This window comes from Cyprinus carpio, chromosome A4 (assembly GCF_018340385.1).
Source record: "Cyprinus carpio isolate SPL01 chromosome A4, ASM1834038v1, whole genome shotgun sequence".
Classification (NCBI taxonomy): Eukaryota; Metazoa; Chordata; class Actinopteri; order Cypriniformes; family Cyprinidae; genus Cyprinus; species Cyprinus carpio.
In genome coordinates this window covers 27,998,958-28,019,209 of record NC_056575.1, presented here as the reverse complement: position 1 = coordinate 28,019,209, position 20,252 = coordinate 27,998,958, and the positions used below count along the sequence as shown (strand labels likewise).

Below are 20,252 nucleotides of genomic sequence, written 5' to 3'. Positions count from 1 at the left end.
AAAATGCAGATACTGCACTCTGCCTTTGGATGACCTTACACAACTAAAACACTATTGTAAAATGCAGTATCTACAAACTAAATCAGATAAAACAAAACTAGTTCATCCAACTTTCTTTTTGTGTTTCTTGCTACATGTTGATTGTTTTTAAATAACTTTAATAGTTTTATTGGTGTTTGCATGTTGTGAATGTTAAAATTACTCAGTAGCAAGCCTCAATATCATCTTATCGCAATGCTCCTTTCACCACAAAGAGTTTTGCTCATTTTATTTAAAAAGTAATTAATTACAGACCAAGTAGTTAAAATTCACACAGTTTAAACTTTTCCTAACAATATAACTAGGGATGCCATAAAGGAAAATAAGGGACAGAATAAGAGATGCTCAAAATATTTGTACTGTACCATGTCCATGTCTGCAGTAAAGTATATAAAAGGTGTATAAAATTTTCTCAGAAAAAAATAAATAAATAAATAATAATAATATATACAAATTATATATAGTGTGTGTGTGTATGTGTTATTACTAACTTGTTATTACAATTGGATTAGCTGCCAGAAACATGGAGAGATGTCCAAATCAACAAACTTCAGGATTCATTTGAATACGCAGGTCTGTTGTCTTTGGCTTTTTCACTATGACCGCGTCCAGAGTTGTCTGTCCATCTGCTGTAGATGCTGGTCTTTTAATGCTGGTTGAAACAGTATACTCTGCTGGATGTTTACGTTGAATATGCCTCGGTGATTACCGGCTATTTCTGCCCCGCATCCTTCAATATTGCAGACAGACTTGTTAGACAATTTGTCATAGGAGAAATACTGACAAAAAGGATTGGTGGAAAGGATGGGTGGCGACCCATCTAAAAAAGTCATTGACAGTGGTATAATCTAATAGGCCAATTTTGACTTTTTTATATTCTAAACATTAGCTCATATTAATTACAGAAGACAAACAAAAACATAGATTGCATTACTACTTAAGGCTAATCTTAACATTTCGAAGCATGTTTTACTTAAAAGTGCCGTGTGTTGGGATGGACCAATGAACAAAGGAGTCTCCATAGACTGCTGTGGACATGGTGGTTACATTTAATTTTCAAAGGAAATGTCCCGGAAAAAAAAACTGAAAAGTCCTATATGTTTCTTCTACACTGGAAGCTCCTGTCGTCAAGTCAAATTCCTTGTGTGTGTAAACATACTTGGTAATAAAGCTCTTCTGATTCTGATATGTTTGTGCTAATCATTTTATGCCGGACTGCTTCACAAACAAGGGTCAGTTCAGTGCTGGAGTTTTGCAAAGGTTGCTTCTTAAAGAGGGATTGACACTAACGCTTTGTGCGCAAATGTCCAGACTCCAGACAAAGTAAGCATTACACGTCATATTTTGTTATCCAAAATAGCTTCTTGGCTCTCTGTAAGGCTAATGTTGCTAAAGCTACCATTGTATTCCCTGTTTTTACTGATGCTGCCTTCACAGGCTACCAGAATGATCGTAAATAGGAATGTGGTTGTTAAAAATTGCATTTGGAAGCAACGTTAAATCTGTAACACGGTTACCACCAGTTAAACCGTAACACCGGTATGCATGAGCTCTTGAAGCTCCGCACTCTTCTGAAAAGGGAGGCAGGAGCACCAGCTCATTTGCATTTAAATGCACAAAAAACAGCGCATTTTGGCTCATACCCTAAAAGTGGCAATTTCAACAAAATTATCTGTGGGGTATTTTGAGATAAAACTGCACATACACATTCTGGAGACATTAGAGACTTATTTTACATCTTGTAAAAGGAGCATACAGTAGGTGGACAACCAGAATGGGTAATACTGCGTGTACCGCCTGAGCGGCAACCTCCCGCTCTCTCTCGTGAAGCCAACAAGGAAGTGACTAAAACTGCAATTCATCGACTGGCCGCTTGAGACTGGCTGCAAAAGGGAGTCAGTCCCATAGACTCCCCATGTTAAAATGCCTAACTTTACAGCAGAAAAAAACCTGTTTACTAGCTTGGTGCAAAAAATTATTTTGGTCTATATAGCTAATTTTGCCCTTTATGACAACTGTGAGGGGGTGAATTATTTTTATAACTCATCCGTTTAAATTATATTAAGCCTTAAAGTTCTGCTTAATTAAGGGCGTGGCCACTTGAGTGACAGGTGGATTGCCGCTGCTGACACTGTCGTCGAGCTAGGTGGGCGTGGCTTCAGCAACCAGCTCCCGCCTTTTTGCCCATTTTTACGATTATCCGGGAGGAGTCACGCGGGTGACGTGCTGCCAAGATGGCGACGGCCCGCTCACAAGGCTCTGCACACTTTGAGCTTCAAACTACTGCTCTTCAGGAGTCTATGGGTGAAGTCATGGACACTACGTCCATATTTTTATACAGTCTAGCGGCGTTAACCTGTTAACTGCACGTCAGTCGCGTGTTAAAATCATTCACGAAACTATTGTTGCTATTATTCTTGATTTTTCAAACTGCTAACACTTTGCAGTTTTGAATTATGTCTTTACTGTGTGACCAAAAATTGAGTATTATCTGTTTCAGCTGTTTGATCGCGCTGGTGCCTCAAGCGCGCACATTCATTGGAAACAGCATTCGACGCGATCAGCGGTCCACTTTGGCATATTTTTGCTAATTATGATTTTTTCCCATCGATACTGAAACACGTGTGAACTACAAAGCCTATTTTACCTAATGAATAATAGTTAAGCTTTAAATGGGCAACATCACGAATATGGAAACGTTTGGGATTTGTCCCGAAGTCCAACAGCTTAATAATATTTCGCTTTAAATTATTATATATATTTTTTTATTTTATTTTTTCATAGCTAAGCCTATATTATTATATACTGCAATTATACTTATCCATTAGAATGATATATTTTTAATTCTTGTTCTATTCTGATAGTTAAATTTAAAGGATTTGTTGTAAAGTGAGGGGAACTAAAAATATCCTGTTGGTACATTATAACATTATTAGGCCTGACGTTATTATTTCTGAATGTAATAAAATGTGACTTATACATGACTTATATTTTTTTTCTCTCATGAACGTAATTTATTTTTAGTGTGTTTTTATAAAACATGCAGCAAACGAACATAGGCGATTAAACGATTAAAATGTGTTACTGTGGGTTACCAAATTTACATTATAGTATACTTAGCGCCTAATCTAGGCTAAATCTATAACAATCTACAAACTACCTACAAATTTTATCCATATTTTATCCACATTTCATATGAAAATTACATAAAAAAACAAAAAAAAGAAACAAAAAAGCCTCCTCCCCCCTAAAAATTGTGCATGCACATTCACTTTGTGCTCTTTGGCATAGAAACTGCCTCCCGCGTTGCTGAGCTGTGGACGATTTAAATGTTTGATATAAAGGTTGTCCCGTTTTATACAGGAATTGTTAATTTAAAAAAAATCAGATTATATTGTTAGTTTCATTGTAACATGCAATCAAGGTCTTCGGATTCCTCTACAAGATAAGTTCATTTAGGCTATTTAACATGCACTGTGAAATTTTGTTTTCCCTTAATAATAAAAGCCTTTGTTTAAAAACTGCATGTTGTGTTCACTTGTGTTATCTTTTACTAAATTAAATTTGTTTGATCTGAAACATTAAAGTGTGACAAACATGAAAAAAAGAAAAAAAAAAGAAATCACAATTTCACACCACTGTAATGAATTTTAAACATATTATGTTCTTGTGCATTTTGTGTAGTAATGTAAATTATGAGTGTAATGTAAGTTAGTGATTCGTGGATTCAGGTCTTTCCTGTCACAACATGAATGCATCCAAGACTTTCACTTTGATACTTCTGTATACAGGTCCTTCTCAAAAAATTTGCATATTGTGATAAAAGTTCATTATTTTCCATAATCTAATGATAAAAATTTAACTTTCATATATTTTAGATTCATTGCACACCAACTGAAATATTTCAGGTCTTTTATTGTTTTAATACTGATGATTTTGGCATATAGCTCATGAAAACCCAAAATTCCTATCTCAAAAAATTAGCATATTTCATCCGACCAATAAAAGAAAAGTGTTTTTAATACAAGAAAAGTCAACCTTCAAATAATTATGTTCAGTTATGCACTCAATACTTGGTCGGGAATCCTTTTGCAGAAATGACTGCTTCAATGCGGCGTGGCATGGAGGCAATCAGCCTGTGTCACTGCTGAGGTGTTATGGAGGCCCAGGATGCTTCGATAGCGGCCTTAAGCTCATCCAGGAGTGTTGGGTCTTGCGTCTCCTCAACTTTCTCTTCACAATATCCCACAGATTCTCTATGGGGTTCAGGTCAGGAGAGTTGGCAGGCCAATTGAGCACAGTAATACCATGGTCAGTAAACCATTTACCAGTGGTTTTGGCACTGTGAGCAGGTGCCAGGTCGTGCTGAAAAACGAAATCTTCATCTCCATAAAGCTTTTCAGAGCATGAAGTGCTCCAAAAATCTCCTGATAGCTAGCTGCATTGACCCTGCCCTTGATAAAAACACAGTGGACCAAACACCAGCAGCTGGACATGGCACCCCAGACCATCACTGACTGTGGGTACTTGACACTGGAACTTCAGGCATTTTGGCATTCCCTTCTCCCCAGTCTTCCTCCAGACTCTGGCACCTTGATTTCCGAATGACATGCAAAATTTGCTTTCATCCGAAAAAAAAAGTACTTTGGACCACTGAGCAAACAGTCCAGTGCTGCTTTTCTGTAGCCCAGGTCAGGCGCTTCTGCCGCTGTTTCTGGTTCAAAAGCACACGGCCTGTGCACGGTGGCTCTGGATGTTTCTACTCCAGACTCAGTCCACTGCTTCCGCAGGTCCCCCAAGGTCACACTTTTCCTTCTCCACAATCTTCCTCAGGGTCCGGTCACATCTTCTCGTTGTGCAGGTGTTTTTGCCACACTTTTTCCTTCCCACAGACTTCCCACCGAGGTGCCTTGATACAGCACTCTGGGAACAGCCTATTCGTTCAGAAATTTCTTTCTGTGTCTTACCCTCCCGCTTGAGGATGTCAGTGATGGCCTTCTGGACAGCAGTCAGGTCGGCAGTCTTACCCATGATTGCGGTTTTTGAGTAATGAACCAGGCTGGGAGTTTTTAAAAGCCTCAGGAATCTTTTGCAGGTGTTTAGAGTTAATTAGTTGATTCAGATGATTAGGTTAATAGCTTGTTTAGAGAACCTTTTCATGATATGCTAATTTTTTTAGATAGGAATTTTGGGTTTTCATGAGCTGTATGCCAAAATCATCAGTATTAAAACAATAAAAGACCTGAAATATTTCAGTTGGTGTGCAATGAATCTAAAATATATGAAAGTTTAATTTTTATCATTACATTATGGAAAATAATGAACTTTTATCACAATATGCTATTTTTTTGAGAAGGACCTGTATGCTATAGTGACAATAAAGAATGTACATTTATTTGAATTAATTCATATTTTCATTTACATTCATTCAACTGGTTTATAAAAGTCACACTTGAAAGAGTTTTGTTAAAGATTGTTAAAAATGTAAAAATGTTAGATTTAGATTCCAATTTTAAATGTTAGATGATAATGTTAACTAAATAAAATAAAATTGTCAGCATGATAAAGCCAATTTGCAGCAAGAACATTCTTTGAGTGGAATATGTAATAAAATGAGTTTGATTGCCTGGTTGGAGTGAGAATTTCTTGATGTCTGAATACATCATACACATATATGATAGTTTTTCAAATGTAACAGCTCAACCCTACAATGCAAAAGAATCATTAGCAATAAATACTCTAAGAGAACATTGGACATTATACAATATTTCCAGTATACAGTACTTTAATAATTAAACCTCAATATGACCTTCTTTTTCTCTCGCATTTTATCTCACCCTACGTTGACATAGTAGCAACATATAAACAAAATTTAAAAAAACAAAAAAAAAAAAAAAAACAAGACACCTAATAAAATATTATTAAAATATAAAATATAGAAAGCCGCTAACAGTTGCTCACATCCACACGCAACACTGACGCCTTCACTTCCAGGTCAAGAAGCTGTCAATCGAAAACCCAGCCAATGAGAACACGCTGCTGCTAGTCCCGACCCCAAGAGAGATTTGTGCCAGAATGACGAACAAAAACTTCAGAAGCATAAATTAAAACTCTGGAAGCACATTTGTAAGTACAGATCAGCGAATGAAGGAGGAAAAAACAGTGTATTAGTGTATTATAAACGAAGCCAAAGATTTTGCCTGCAATTTATTTCTTTTTTTAGATTCAAAGACATTTTATTTGGTTTCAATTTATATTTTCATAAGTTTCTTGAAAAAATTATGTTAATTTTAACTGGCACAAAGGTAATTCCATAGACACAGCGCTAAAATATAAAACTGCTCAAAACCTCAAGCTCTTATCCCTTCCTCTTTTGCTGCTTCCACTTTTTTTCAGCACACATAAAAACTACAGCCGCCAAAGTGTGATTCATCATGCTGTTTTTGTTTACCACTAGCACATGCTAATGACATTTTATTCTTCTGTAGTAATGTGCATCGTAGCCTACGAGTCAACAGATGTCATCATCGTACAGTCTGCATGCATGTTATACCCAGGTTTACTAGTTCAGTGTCACACAGTGTGATTTGTAATGATCTTATAGGATTGCTAAAAGTGTGCAGTGTGTAGAAGGCTTTAAAGAGGAAGAACTGTTGTAGTAGAATGTTGTTGCCATGGCGTCGAAACACTGTTATTCTCACTAATGGCAGGACAAAACAAAAATTGTTAAATTTAAGTTTAAAACTCTTCCCCAAAAAAATAATAACAACAAAACACCCATAAAACATCCTCCCAACAACAAAAAAAAATATATTCTATCAAATTGTGCTTCCAGCATGATTTTAATGTGGTTTGAGGCTTTATTATTGTCTACACCTACCCCAACCCTAATCCTAACCTTACAAAATTAAAATACAGTGTTGGTAGCATGATCTGATAGGTAGCATTATTTGTTAGAACACCGGATTCACCCAAAAGCTTTTCCTGAAAGATGGAGCAGTTCCCACCTTAAAAAAGCAGAAGCTGTTGTTTATGGGCCACAAAGTGTAAGTATGTTTTATTCTGTGTTGATGTGTTTTCCATTAATAGTTTCTATTGTTAATTTTATGTTGTAGCAAGGACATAAACAAAGGGTAACACTCTTTGGCTCCGCTAGCCAGTTAGCTAAATGCTAATTTATTCTTATCTGTCAGATGCTTACAAAATTCTTTTTAATTCCACCAGCGAACTAAAATGTTGGTGTTTATGTGATTAGTGTAAACTATTCTTTGATTAGAGCTTTTACCACATGCTCGTTTAGCTACCAGCACACTAAATATGGTTCTGTGTTTAATCTGGCCACTGTAGTGAAGCCATGGTTAGTCTTCATAATGGGCTCGTAGTTCTGGTGACAGATATTTTGCTACACAAAACAAAACTAAGACTCAAGATACATTGGGCAACTTTTTGAGCAATTTAGCCAAGCAACTTCTTTTGAGCAATGCTTTTGCACTCTCTCACTCATTGAGAATGGGTAACACATTTCCATCTGGATACTTTAGATCGGTCATGAGCCCTGTGTCTCACCTGGTTGCCCATTGATGGAAACATTGCCCAAAAAGTATTGCCCTGTGTATCATCAGCCTAATGGTGGTATACACAGTCAGTAGTGATCACTGTAGATCCACAGTGGACTAGGTGGTTAGTGAATCACAACACACTGGACCAGCGAATCAATCTGAGCCCACTGTGTATTTCTGAGGGAGGGGTTTCATAAAACCAGGAAGTCAACAGACCGTTTTAGGACAAACAGAAAAAGCGATATATGAATAAAAAGCTAAAATATGTGAAAAAAAGTAATGTTTTTTGTTTTTTTTTTTTTTTTTAAAACAACAAGCCTGAACACAAGTTACAGTGCACCCCCATAAACACAATCAAGCCTTTGAGAATAGCTTGGTCGACCTCCCCTTTAAATGAACACAAAAAACCTCCCACAACACAACTCTTTAGTCTTACTAATATTTGGACCACAGAATCTACATATTGCCTATATGAGCAATTCCATGCAAATGTCAACCTTACCATGAAAAAATAAAGTTTTTACCAAAAGAACAAAACCCTTTTAAAGTTGTGCTTTTAAGTCTGCATTAATGTGCTTTAAAAGAAATTTGAAGGAAATCGGTTTATTCACCACATATGAGGGGTGCACCTATGGTAAAATTACATTTTCATTCGACTGTATTTCATGTTTTCAATTGAGAAATCAAAGGCTACCCATTTTTTTTATGTCAACGGTAAGCATTTTTAGAAAGATGGAGACCTGGCTGAAAAATTTATAAACTCAGCTGATTTTTTAATTTATAAGGGCTAGATTTATGAGGTCAGGACTCTTCAACACTGTCACAGCTGTAACTTTTTAAAGATTAAGTTTATATCATATAATAATTATTAATGCAATGAACTTATGCTTAACCAACTTATGTCTATTCGAATTATGATCAACAACTCATCTCCATTCTTTGTTCTTATCAACCTTAATAATGCATTACGGATGCTTCATATTAAATCATATGCATATTGGCACAGATGTTTACCACGTTGTTTGATGACATGATAGACTGTTATAGGTCTACTGCTGTGAGCTGTTTCAGACTTACTGTATCATAATAATTTTAGAAATGAATCCATTCTAATACATTTTAGAAATTTCCATTCTCAACAAGAATATTACAGAGATTTAGCCTGCATTTGCTGTGCAGTAGTAAAGAACTGCGGACTGTAAGGACTAAATCACCAAACCTATCTTTAAATGTCATATAATGTTCATTGTCAATATTATCTTATTTAAATCTTTTATGTGTTTCAAATAACTATTTTTGCTATCTGCACTGCATGCATAGCCTACAGAGAGCAAGATTTTGTGTGTTCAGCACACATGCTGCTGGGTGCGACAAGAGATGTGATGCATAATTCATTCTTATTTTGGGTTTTTATTCTGAATCATTGCATGTTTAAAATTATTCACTTTGTTATGCAGATGCAAAAAGTGGAAACTGCAGTCCTTATTTGCAAAAGGTTTCTATCACTTTAAATTTGTACGATATTATATTTAGCATATTTTACTTAACCTGTTTTTTATCTTAATAATTTTATGCATAAGGGAGTCATTAAAACAAGTTTTTTTTATGACAGCGACATCTGTTTAATCTTGATCAGCAACTAATGATCAATGAATTAGAGTGGCATCAATCCATTAGATCACTTTTAAAAACGTCAAATAGCTTCCAATTTTCTAGGTTTATAATCACATCTGTTTAGGATGTAGACTGCATGGTGAGGATTTATTTTAATGGTGGATCCCACACTCGTGTTTAAACAGTGAAGCTCTGTTGTGTGTTTGAGATCATTTCTAGGAGTCTGTGAGTTTGTGCAGCTAGAGTCAGAACCAGTGGTGTAGTCCTAAAGAAAAAAGTGGTTTATTATTACCCAGTCGCCACCCCCTGTACCACCACCACAAAAAAACAACAACAACAACAACAACAACAAAAAAACATTTTATGTTGTTGGGTTGTATTAGTAATTTTAAATAGTAAAATTTAGGAATATCAATACAGTGCACTCTAATATTTTGATAACAGATTATTTGACTCAAGTAGTCTACAGCATGACCTTCCAGGGTTGTTTAAGCCCATCTGTCGACGCATTATTACAGTTCTTTATAATTTCAACATGTTTCTTTGGAATTTTATTCATGGTGAAAAGTGTTTCAGAGATGCATCTGAATTTTGCATCTGAATGTTCATCTTAATTTGATGTTTTATTTTATGCTTTTATACACTGATTGTATATTTAGGAAGGGAATTCTACTTCCTGCCAGGGGATTTTTCAGCATGTAAGCAGGGATGGACTGGGGTTCAAATTTGGCCCTGGACATATCCAGCCCATGAATGTTCTGCTGGGTTATAGGGCCTTCAACTGGAGTAAATAAATGAATAAATAAAACAGGACAGAAACAAATAATGATAAATATTACTGAGATTCAAAGCAATGCATTTTTGTCAGATAGAAATGCACTTGACACTAAAACAATGATTTTGAGCTAGAATGCCAAAATAAAATTAGGCCTACTTCTAATGTATTCTGTCATCCTTTCCTCCCATCCCAGTGACTGCAAACCTGTATGACTTACTTTCTTCTGTGGAACACAAAAGATATTCTGTAGAATGTTACCAAACCATTTTGCGTATACCTTTCATTTCTACTGTATGGACAAAAAAATGTCTTGGATTTCTCAAATTATCAGTATAGAATGACAGAGGTCATTACAACAAAGAATCACGAGTTTCACACAACTGTATGGTACACCATTAAAGGGGAAGCGATACATGTGATAGTAGATTACGGGACTTTGCAAAAGCAAAACAAAACAAGTGGGTATACCGAGGGTATAAATACGCAGATATTGATCCCTAGAGTAGTCGTACATATGCAAATGGCACCGGAAAACAAAAAAAAAAAAAAAAAAAAAAAAAAAACAAAAAAAAAAAAAAAAAAAAAACAAAAAATAAAAAAAAAAAAAAAAAAAAAAAGTAAGAAAAAAAAAAAAAAAAAAAAAAAAAAAAAAAAAAACAGAAAGGAGGCATTTTCTTTCTTGTGTGACACTTGCGTATGGCCCCGATTACACCACTGGTCTGAACAGAAAGGAGGCATTTTCTTTCTTGTGTGACTGAAATCTAAGATAACTTTACTACACTTACCTGCAGCTCTACACTAGTGTACTTTACTCACATGTAGATGTTCTGCAGTTTAAATGCACTTTAACTGTCTTACTTTCATTATGAACAACAGCAGCTCAATATAGTGAATTTCAGCTATTCAGTCCTACTTTTCCAACTCATACTTCATGGATCTATGTTAAAAATATATATATATAATTATACAGGTGCTGGTCATATAATTAGAATATCATCAAAAAATTTATTTATTCCACTAATTCCATTCAAAAAGTGAAACTTGTATATTATATTCATTCATTACACACAGACTGATATATTTCAAATGTTTATTTCTTTTAATTTTTGATGATTATAACTGACAACTAGGGAAATCCCACATTCAGTATCTCAGAAAATTAGAATATTGTAACTTAAGACCAATACAAAGAAAGGACTTTAGAAATCTTGGCCAACTAAAAAAGTATGAAATGAAAAAAAAGTAGATGAGCATGTACCAGCACTCAATACTTAGTTGAGGCTCCTTTTGCCTGAATTTACTGCAGCAATGCGCGTGGCATGGAGTCCATCAGTCTGTGGCACCTGCTCAGGTGTTAGGAGAGCCCAGGTTGCTCTGATATTGGCCTTCAGCTTTCTTTCTGCATTCTTGGGTCTGGCATATCACATCTTCCTCTTCACAATACCCCATAGATTTTCCATGTGGTTAAGGTCAGGCGAGTTTGCTGGCCAATTAAGAACAGGGATACCATGGTCCTTAAACCAGGTACTGGTAGCTTTGGCACTGTGTGCTGGGGGGCCAAAGCCCTGTTGGAAAATGAAAATCGGCAATCTCCATAAAGTTGGTCAGCAGCAGGCAGGAAGCATGAAGTGCTCTAAAACTTCTTGGTTATACGGCTGTGTTGTTGACCTTGGACCTCAGAAAAACACAGTGTGAACCAACACCAGCAGATGACATGGCACCCCAAACCATCACTGACTGTGGAAACTTTACACGGGACCTCAAGCAACGTGGATTGTGGTGCCTCTCCTCTCTTCCTCCAGACTCTGGGGACCTGCAAAAATTTACTTTCATCAGAGAACATAATTTTTTGGACCACTCAGCAGCACGTATAGTCACTTTTTGAAAGTGAGAAACGCTTCTGACGCTGTCTGTTGTTCAAGAGTGTCTTGACACAAGGAATGCGACAGCTGAAACCCATGTCTTGCATACGTCTTTGTGTAGTGGTTCGTTGAAGCACTGACTCCAGCTGCAGTCCACTCTTTGTGAATCTCCCCCACATTTTTGGAATGGGTTTTGTTTCACAAATCCCTCTCCAAGGGTGCGGTTAATCCCTATTGCTTGTACACTTTTTTTCTACCACAATCTTTTCCTTCCCTTCACCTCTCTGTTAATGTGCTTGGGACACATAGCTCTGTGAACAGCCAGCCTCTTTTGAAATGACCTTTTTGTGTCTTGCCCTCCTTGTGCAAGGTGTCAATGGTCTTCTTTTGGACAACTGTCAATTCAGCAGTCTGTTACCCATGATTGTGTAGCCTACAGAACTAGACTTCGAGAGACCATTTAAAGGCTTTGCAGGTGTTTTTGAGTTAATTAGCTGATTAGAGTTTGTGGCACACCACCAGGTGTCTTCAATATTGAACCTTTTTCACAATATTCTAATTTCTGAGATACTGAATTTGGGATTTTCCTTAGTTATCAGTTATAAACGACTCATAAAATTAAAATAAATAAACATTTGAAATATATATCGCGTCTGGTGTATAATGAATGAATATAATATACAAGTTTCACTTTTTGAATGGAATTAGTGAAATAAATCAACTTTTTGATGATATTCTAATTATATGACCAGCACCTGTACATTTATGGGCACTTTATTTTTGCAATGGAAGTTTTCAATATTGAGAGTTTTATATTTATATAATTCTGTTTTTCAACACCTACAGTGAACTGAAATAAAACAGTTTTATTGAAGTAGAAAACAGTGGAGGACATTGGCTGCTCATTGTATTAAATGAGTATGTTATAGAGCTCATCATATAGAACTGTCTGCAGACACATGAAGATGTTGAGTGATAGTTTCTGTCTCAGAGTAAAGAGTGCATGATGAGAAATACTGAAATCACAGACTCACTAACAAACAGTAAAATGAGAGAAACAGTGATTTCACATGATGTGACAACAATATCAGAATGAGCAGCTCTCCATGAAAAGACACACTTGATCATCTGTTTGATCACAACATCAAGACCTTTAAATAAAACTATCAAAATGACTTCAGCACAGCATTAAATTCTCAGAAGCTCAAAGTGACCAATGACACATCATAAGACAACACTCATACATGAAAATAACTAAAGATAGATCAAACACTCACCTCAAACAATATTTCTAGATATTTCTATTTCCTCCTCTGAACTGTTGTGTTGAATAGCTGCTCTGAAATTTCTTTCACTTCTGTAAAACAAGTGAAACCTGCTTCCTGTTTTCTTTCAGGAAGAGACATGAGAATCAGAAGAATGACAGTCAGACATCAACACACGCGCACACACACACACACACACACACACACACACACACTGATCTGGTTCCTTAGAAAGATGAATTCTCAGGAAAATGTACTGTTGTAGTTGCACAGATAATTCAGTGTAATGTCAACTACATATTAGGGATGAAGCAGTAGCTGAAAAATTCTGACAAATAATGGAAAAGATACACAGTAGTTTCATGTCCTTGCTGGTGAGAATGAGGTGTTATGGATCATTTGGACAGAAAGTGCACAAATAATTACCTGACAGATGCTGGATGCCTACAGATTCATCACTTGCAATTCTACCGAGTAAACTGAAATGTGTTCCACATTATTTGTAAATGCTGGTGTGGACTACATTATTTTCTCTGTCTCTGTTCACATATATTTTGTTTTAATATTCTGTATAATTATGAAAGAAACCTGCTCGAATGTACTTCCATGGACTCTCAACTTTAATTCCTCATTTCCCTGCAACCAATAACAACCCAGGTACCTCCCATATATAAATAATGAAGGTCTCATCTTCAGCAAAATCTGGCAACCCGCCAAAATAAAAGCTTTGAAAATTATGAAAATTTGTATAAAAACTTAAAAACATAACACTTTATAATAACTTTAATTTATAAATCATTAACAAACATTATGTAATGCAAAAAAGATAAAAAGTTCATATAAATTCATAATAACTAAAAAAATGAAACAATTTTACTAATACATCTGTTTTATTTGTTTTCAAACATTAACTAATGATTAACAGATGATTATTTAATGTAAACTGAAATACTTACAAATGTCAGTAAACTTTCAGTTCATATGACCTTCTTTTGTTGGTCTTTGTTGTGTAGACTTATATGTTTACATCTTAACAAATAATCTATTAAGTATGTGTTCATGTTTTTGGAGAAGCAGATCTAAAGTTGAAACTATTCATCATTTGTAAATGTTTATAAATGATTACTAATCATTTAGTATCTTTATGGGCATTGGACTTGTGTAACTAGGTTTGTGTACAGGGTGGCTGGTTAAGTTCAGCTAAATGCTTGCTAAAGACATAACAGATTGTAATTTTGGTGCAAAAAAGTTTTAGTATACTTTAGTATACACTCACATTAGTATACTACTCTCAAGTATTTTATTAAACAGGATATTCCTTGAATCATAAATAAACAGGAGAAAACAAATATAATATAAACAGATTGAACCGTGTTCCCTTATCATAATCAAACTGACCCCTGTGCACTGTTGACCCTTTAACCAACTCTTAAACCTACTCACACCACCAAACCTGTCCCTAACCCTTAACCTTTACCCATATCACACCTCAGTAGCAGCAGAAGTGTTGTGCATTAACACAAGCTTTTAATCAGTTTATAACATCTGGTAAAATCATTTGTAAATTTTCAAGAAGTGCTTGATCATATGGAATTGAAAGTTTAATGATATTTTTAAGCATTTTAACTTGCATGAAATAATGATTTGTTTGAACATTATCTAATGTTTAATACGTTTATCAGCAAACATTAACAAGCACATTATCTCACTTTTCTAACTCTTTGAATGTATATTAACTAATGATCCACTAATCATTGTATAATGTTTGTTAATGATTTATTAATGAAAGTTATAATAAAGTGTAACTGTAAAATGTATGTAGTTCTTGAGGCTTTGTTTGCATGCCATGATGCCATGAGTCTGCAGGGTTTCCCTTTTCATGTGAACTCATTAGTACAGAATAAATACTAGACAAAATTGATCAACTATCTTGCTGCCCATTAATTTGTCCGAGCCAATAAAAAGCTTTCATCACCAGATGCATGCTGCTGTCCTGAGCTGCTCTATTTATCTAACTAATTAAAATTAAATAAGCTACATAGCAAATGTTGTTTGTTGCATGTGGAAACTTACAAAATAAATCCTGTCTCTGATAGATACATTCAAATTTACCCTATTTTATATGACAGAAGTGTGAAAATGTATAACATTTCTGTTATCAAAGATAAGAGAATGGGTCAGTTGGCCCAGGTGACCAGACGGCCTGGCCTTGACATTGAGGATGTCTGGGTTGAAATCAACTGTCCCAGTACAAAAAGACCAATAACACTTGCAGCTAAACCACTGCTGTTTGGAGGTTTGTGTATGTTGTGTCTTTAGGTTGTTGGCAGGTAGTTAACCTGTTCAAATATGTGACGTACGTACATCTTAATTTTTATTTTGTCAGGAGTATATAAAGATATGGTGAAGAAAAAAAAATGCTTTTCAGAAAGGAAAAGACAAACGGAGCACTGCTAAAAGAGGGCAACAAATGAGAAGTCCATCTCCAGATGACAGAATCTTAAGTATGGAGTTGTGCAGGCCAGTAAGTATTATTGGGCAAGTATAAAATATCATACTTGGAGTGCTATTGATTCCTGGCGTAGTGATATCACATGTTAGATAGCCTAACATGGGGCACCACTAAATGCAGTGATTTTAGATTTAAGTAGCACCACCAGTGTAATGGCTTTGGGCTTAAATATTAATATTTAGTTTTGGTCATACTATTTTACGGTGCACCAGCCAAGGAATTGCACCTAGACATTAAATAACAATCATGGAAAACTGCTGACTAAATAAGAATTACAATTAAATGATATGAATTTGTAGTCTGACCAATCTGAAGGATTTGTGAGATATCATTGTAGAGCCTCTTACTGTATTATCAACACAAGAAAGACACAAGTGTAATAAAAAAAGGTTTTATTAACAAAGTGACAGACAAGAGTTTCTTATAACTACTAAATGAATACAATGAATGGATAAAGTGCAAAAGATTGATAGGTGCAAGTGACTGAGTTACTGTAGATGTTACTATGGATGTTAAACGTTATCTTATGGAAAGATAAACTGAAGTTTCTTGGAGGTAAAAAGGTATTTTAGGTTCACCTTATTCTAGGTTCAACAAATAAATTGAGATATTGTTTGTTATTAACTTATATAGAATCTAATGCAAACTAGATAATCCTTAACTGAAAAACTGAAAGTCAGACAACAGGATAGAGATGAAATAATGACTGAAACGCGGCCCTTTAAGACTGCACATTGACCAGCTCTCCCTTCCAAGATGTTAATCTGCACAAAAATTCTAATTTGTAATTGAGCCGTCGTCTGATAAAATCAAATACACGTAAGATAAAACAAGACAAAGACAAATCTACGTAAAGCAGTCAAGATATGCAAAAAAAATAAAAAATGTCATGGTGCAGGTTAAACACTACTTTCGATTAATGGGTACGTAAAGCAGTCAAGATATGTATATAAAGTTAGAAATGTCTCCAAAATGGTGTTAAAGTCCAGTTTTTGTAGTTTTTGGTTAGTAAACGGTTATTTTTTACGCAATTCGGCGATGACGTCACATGAGGTAGACACGCTGGAAGGTAGCCTCAGCCTTGCAGCTCAGCTACTAGAACTAGTTCTAGCACTCAGTGACTATGGCGTCTAACTGGGATGAGGAAGAGGTGGAAAGACCCACAGTTAACATTTATGATGGCCCACAGCCATATAATTTCGAACCGTTTAGACGTGACAGGGCGAATGAGGAAATACCGAGAGCCGATGGCAATCAAAGACAAATAAATGCATGGTCAGAGGAGAATGACTGGAGAGTTGGTGAAGTGTCCTGGTGAGTTGCTACCATTTAGAAACGCAGCAAATGACCGCTGGAGCTAGTAGTCTGTGAACAGCAGTGCATACAATAACAACTTTTTTTTACTGTCAGTGAATAGCACCCGAATAAAAGTCAACGTTTTCTTTATATCTAGTGACAGTAATTAGCTATGGGCTAGCTTGACAGTCCCACCTGTGAACCCCTAGTGTTTATTTCTAAGCTTTTACCTCCTTCTCCGGTGAAAATGTTGTTTGCAAAACGTAGCCAGTGTCTTCAGTGTGATTATTGTTGATAGTGCCAACTAGTTTTCCTCGTGATTAATTGTCATTGACACAGTCAGGCTTACCGGTAGAGGGAGTGAGTAGTATGCGTCTGTGTCGCTGTGTTTTTGGCAGGTGTCTGTGTGGGCAGTGTCGTCCCATGGAAACTGTGGGTGGAGAGTTGTGTTTGTAGCGAGGTGAGGTGAGCGCGTTTGGTCGCTGGTCGAGGACCTCACCCCGCGGCCAGCAGATGTAACGTGCCTAACGCAGCATCCTGGATTTGAGGCATGCTGCCTGAATCCGTTTGTGCTACACATAGCATACTCACACTTCAGGCAGGATCATGGTCCCCTTCAAGCCAGCACGCACGAGTATGTTCATGGTTTATGTTTACTTTACCAATCTTTTTACACTGAGTCTTTTGAACAACAGCTATAGGTGACAGGAGATGTGCTTGCATACACAATAAACATGCATAAGAGACAGGCGTAAAATGACGTTTCCAACCTACTTACAGTTTTAAACTTAAGAATCTTTCCTACTTATCCCTAGGCAATACCGGTACACTGCGTACAGGCAGGCTATACGCTGGGCTTATGGAGTTTTAGGCAGGAGTATAAGGAAGCCTCTAACCCTCTTGTGTGGTTTCAACCATCAGACAACAATTTCAAAGTGGTGACCAGACCTATCAGGGCTTTTTGGATGAAAATTCATAAAAAAAGCTTATTCTGTTGTGATCCCCCAATTGCCCTTAAAATTTTATAAAGTACACAGAACACATGAATTTTGATAAGAAAACACAGTTTATTGGCATTGCTTGTAACGGTTACTGAACATTTACTGAACAAGGACGAAGATTACTGACCTGAAACGTTTGCACAGTTTCTTTTGTTTCTCTTACACACACACACACACACACACACACACACGCGCAAAAGCACATCAAGCAGACACACAGTGAGCCCAGACAACACCGCACACAGAGGTTGACAAGGCACAGGTAAAATGATTGGTAAATTATTTTGAATTACATACAACATTTCATGCAAATAACAGACAGAGGAGCAGACATGCAGCATGCAGGACCCCTTGAATGGGGTACAGCGACAATTATTGCCACTTACAAAGACGGAAAAAAGTAATAATTTTGTGCAAAGTAAAACCAAAGCAACAGCAAACAAAGAAAAAACAAACCATGCAGCATGCAGGAAACCACCACCAAATGAGATGACAGGGACAGAGGGAAAGAAGATAACTAACAACTAAAATAAATACTTACAACTAAATCATTGGGCTTGTCTGTGGAAAAAAAATAATAATGTGAAGGCTGACTTTTTTTTGTAACGTGATTGCCGGGCTAGGTAGAGGCTGACGGCCTCCTCCTTAGGAACCTGTTCGAAGGATTTGGCGATGGGGGGGTCGGGTGCATCGGAGGACAAATTGTCGCTAACCTCTCGAAGAGCTGCAGGTGAATTGGTGTAGCTTTCCCGAAGGGCCTTCATTAATGATGTTGCATAACCTGCAGACATAATAATAATAATAATACTGTATAAAGATCATTGCCACTGATCACAGATGTCTCGTGCACCATCTCAAAATATGATAGAACTGCATGACACTGCTTACCGTATGAGGCTGCCTCTTTGATGGGAAGCACCACATGGGCACCTTTTCTGAAGCGCGGATACCACACGCAGTACTTTTCCGTCCCATCACTTCTCCGTGCTGTCTCGCGGTTGGCATTGTGATTATAATGCAGCGCCGCTAAGAGAAGCCTACAAAATAACACATTTGAGAATTTTTTTATACTTGGTGTATGCATGACAAAATACTACAATAGGCATGATAATAGGTACTATTATTACTATAAACGGCATAATAATTGGCAGTATTATTCCATTGGATAGCACTGACCTGCTATACATCCCAAGATATGAAAACCCTGTGTGCTTGGGCGCGAAGTGAGGGAGGGAGTGGTAAGCCTCAAGGGAGAAGGTCTGGTGCTGTGGAGACAGCTGTCGAACATCTTTCAGTAAGGCAGTCCTCATGATTATGTTCTCCAACTTTACTGCTGCCAATGAGCCTGCAAAGACCAAGACAGGGAGGCAGACAGACACACATATGAATTATAGCAAACATAAACAGTAAACAAAATGTTATGAGATTGCCAGTGAATGAAAACATTTCATCACAAAGGTCACATGTCAAAGCATCCAAACAATCACTCAGACAGCAAATACAACAAAACTGTAGAGCGTGCATAATACCAGATACTGTGTGTACTGTACCTGGGTCCAACCACTCTTTGTTGCGCTGATCCCCGTCTAGAGGGCCATGGGCACAACTGGAGAAGGCAGGGGTGTCATGGTCATGAATGTCCTGGATGTGGTTGACTAAACTTCTCCATTTGGCCTCCATGACCGCTGGGTTTCCCATCTGGGGTTGAGGCTGCAGTCCAATAGAGGTGATTCACTATAGCAGGCCTCCACAACTGTAGTTGGTCACACTCTTTTGAAGCTGCATCCAATGCCTTCCCCAGACCTGTTTTAGAACAAATGGTATTAATTGATATGCACTAACAAAAACTGCTTCAAGGTTCCAACAATGGATACATACTTTTGGCAATGTGCCACACATCAAAATAATGCCGTGTCCCTTCAGGGCTCAGCTCCTCTCTCACCCATTTGGCAACCTAAGGAGAAACAAACAAACTTTTGTGGATGATTGACCTGTGTGGCCCTCAGTGCATCAGCAAACCACAAACATCCAGCTTCAATGCAATTCAGATATTTACATTCTATACTGCATTTTTATTGTAAATACCTGGCGATGACGGTCCGTGATCAGCGTTGCCAAATGCAGGTCCTTTCCCCTCAGCAGGTCAACACTGCGCTTGAGCCCTTCAAGCTCACACCATGAGCTGTTGGGGACCTCTGAGCTCTGCAACATGACATAACAGTGTAAGTGTAGAATCCTGGTGTTGTTGAAGGAGGCGTGAATGACCCGAAGCGTTGCTGGTCCAGGTATTATGATACACTGTACTCTAGTTAGGCAATACACAATA

General features: G+C 36.9%; 1 protein-coding gene across 1 annotated transcript in view; it reads right to left on the bottom strand.

Annotated features, from left to right (window-relative positions):
- LOC122134269 (protein NLRC3-like) overlaps nt 1-13,582 on the bottom strand; it is a 47,427-nt gene extending 33,845 nt beyond the window's left edge. Inside the window, exon 1 of the mRNA XM_042746593.1 lies at nt 13,130-13,582. The gene's annotated coding sequence lies outside the window, so the exon portion shown is untranslated. The remainder of the gene's footprint in view (nt 1-13,129) is intronic.
- Nucleotides 13,583-20,252: the final 6,670 nt, after the last annotated feature.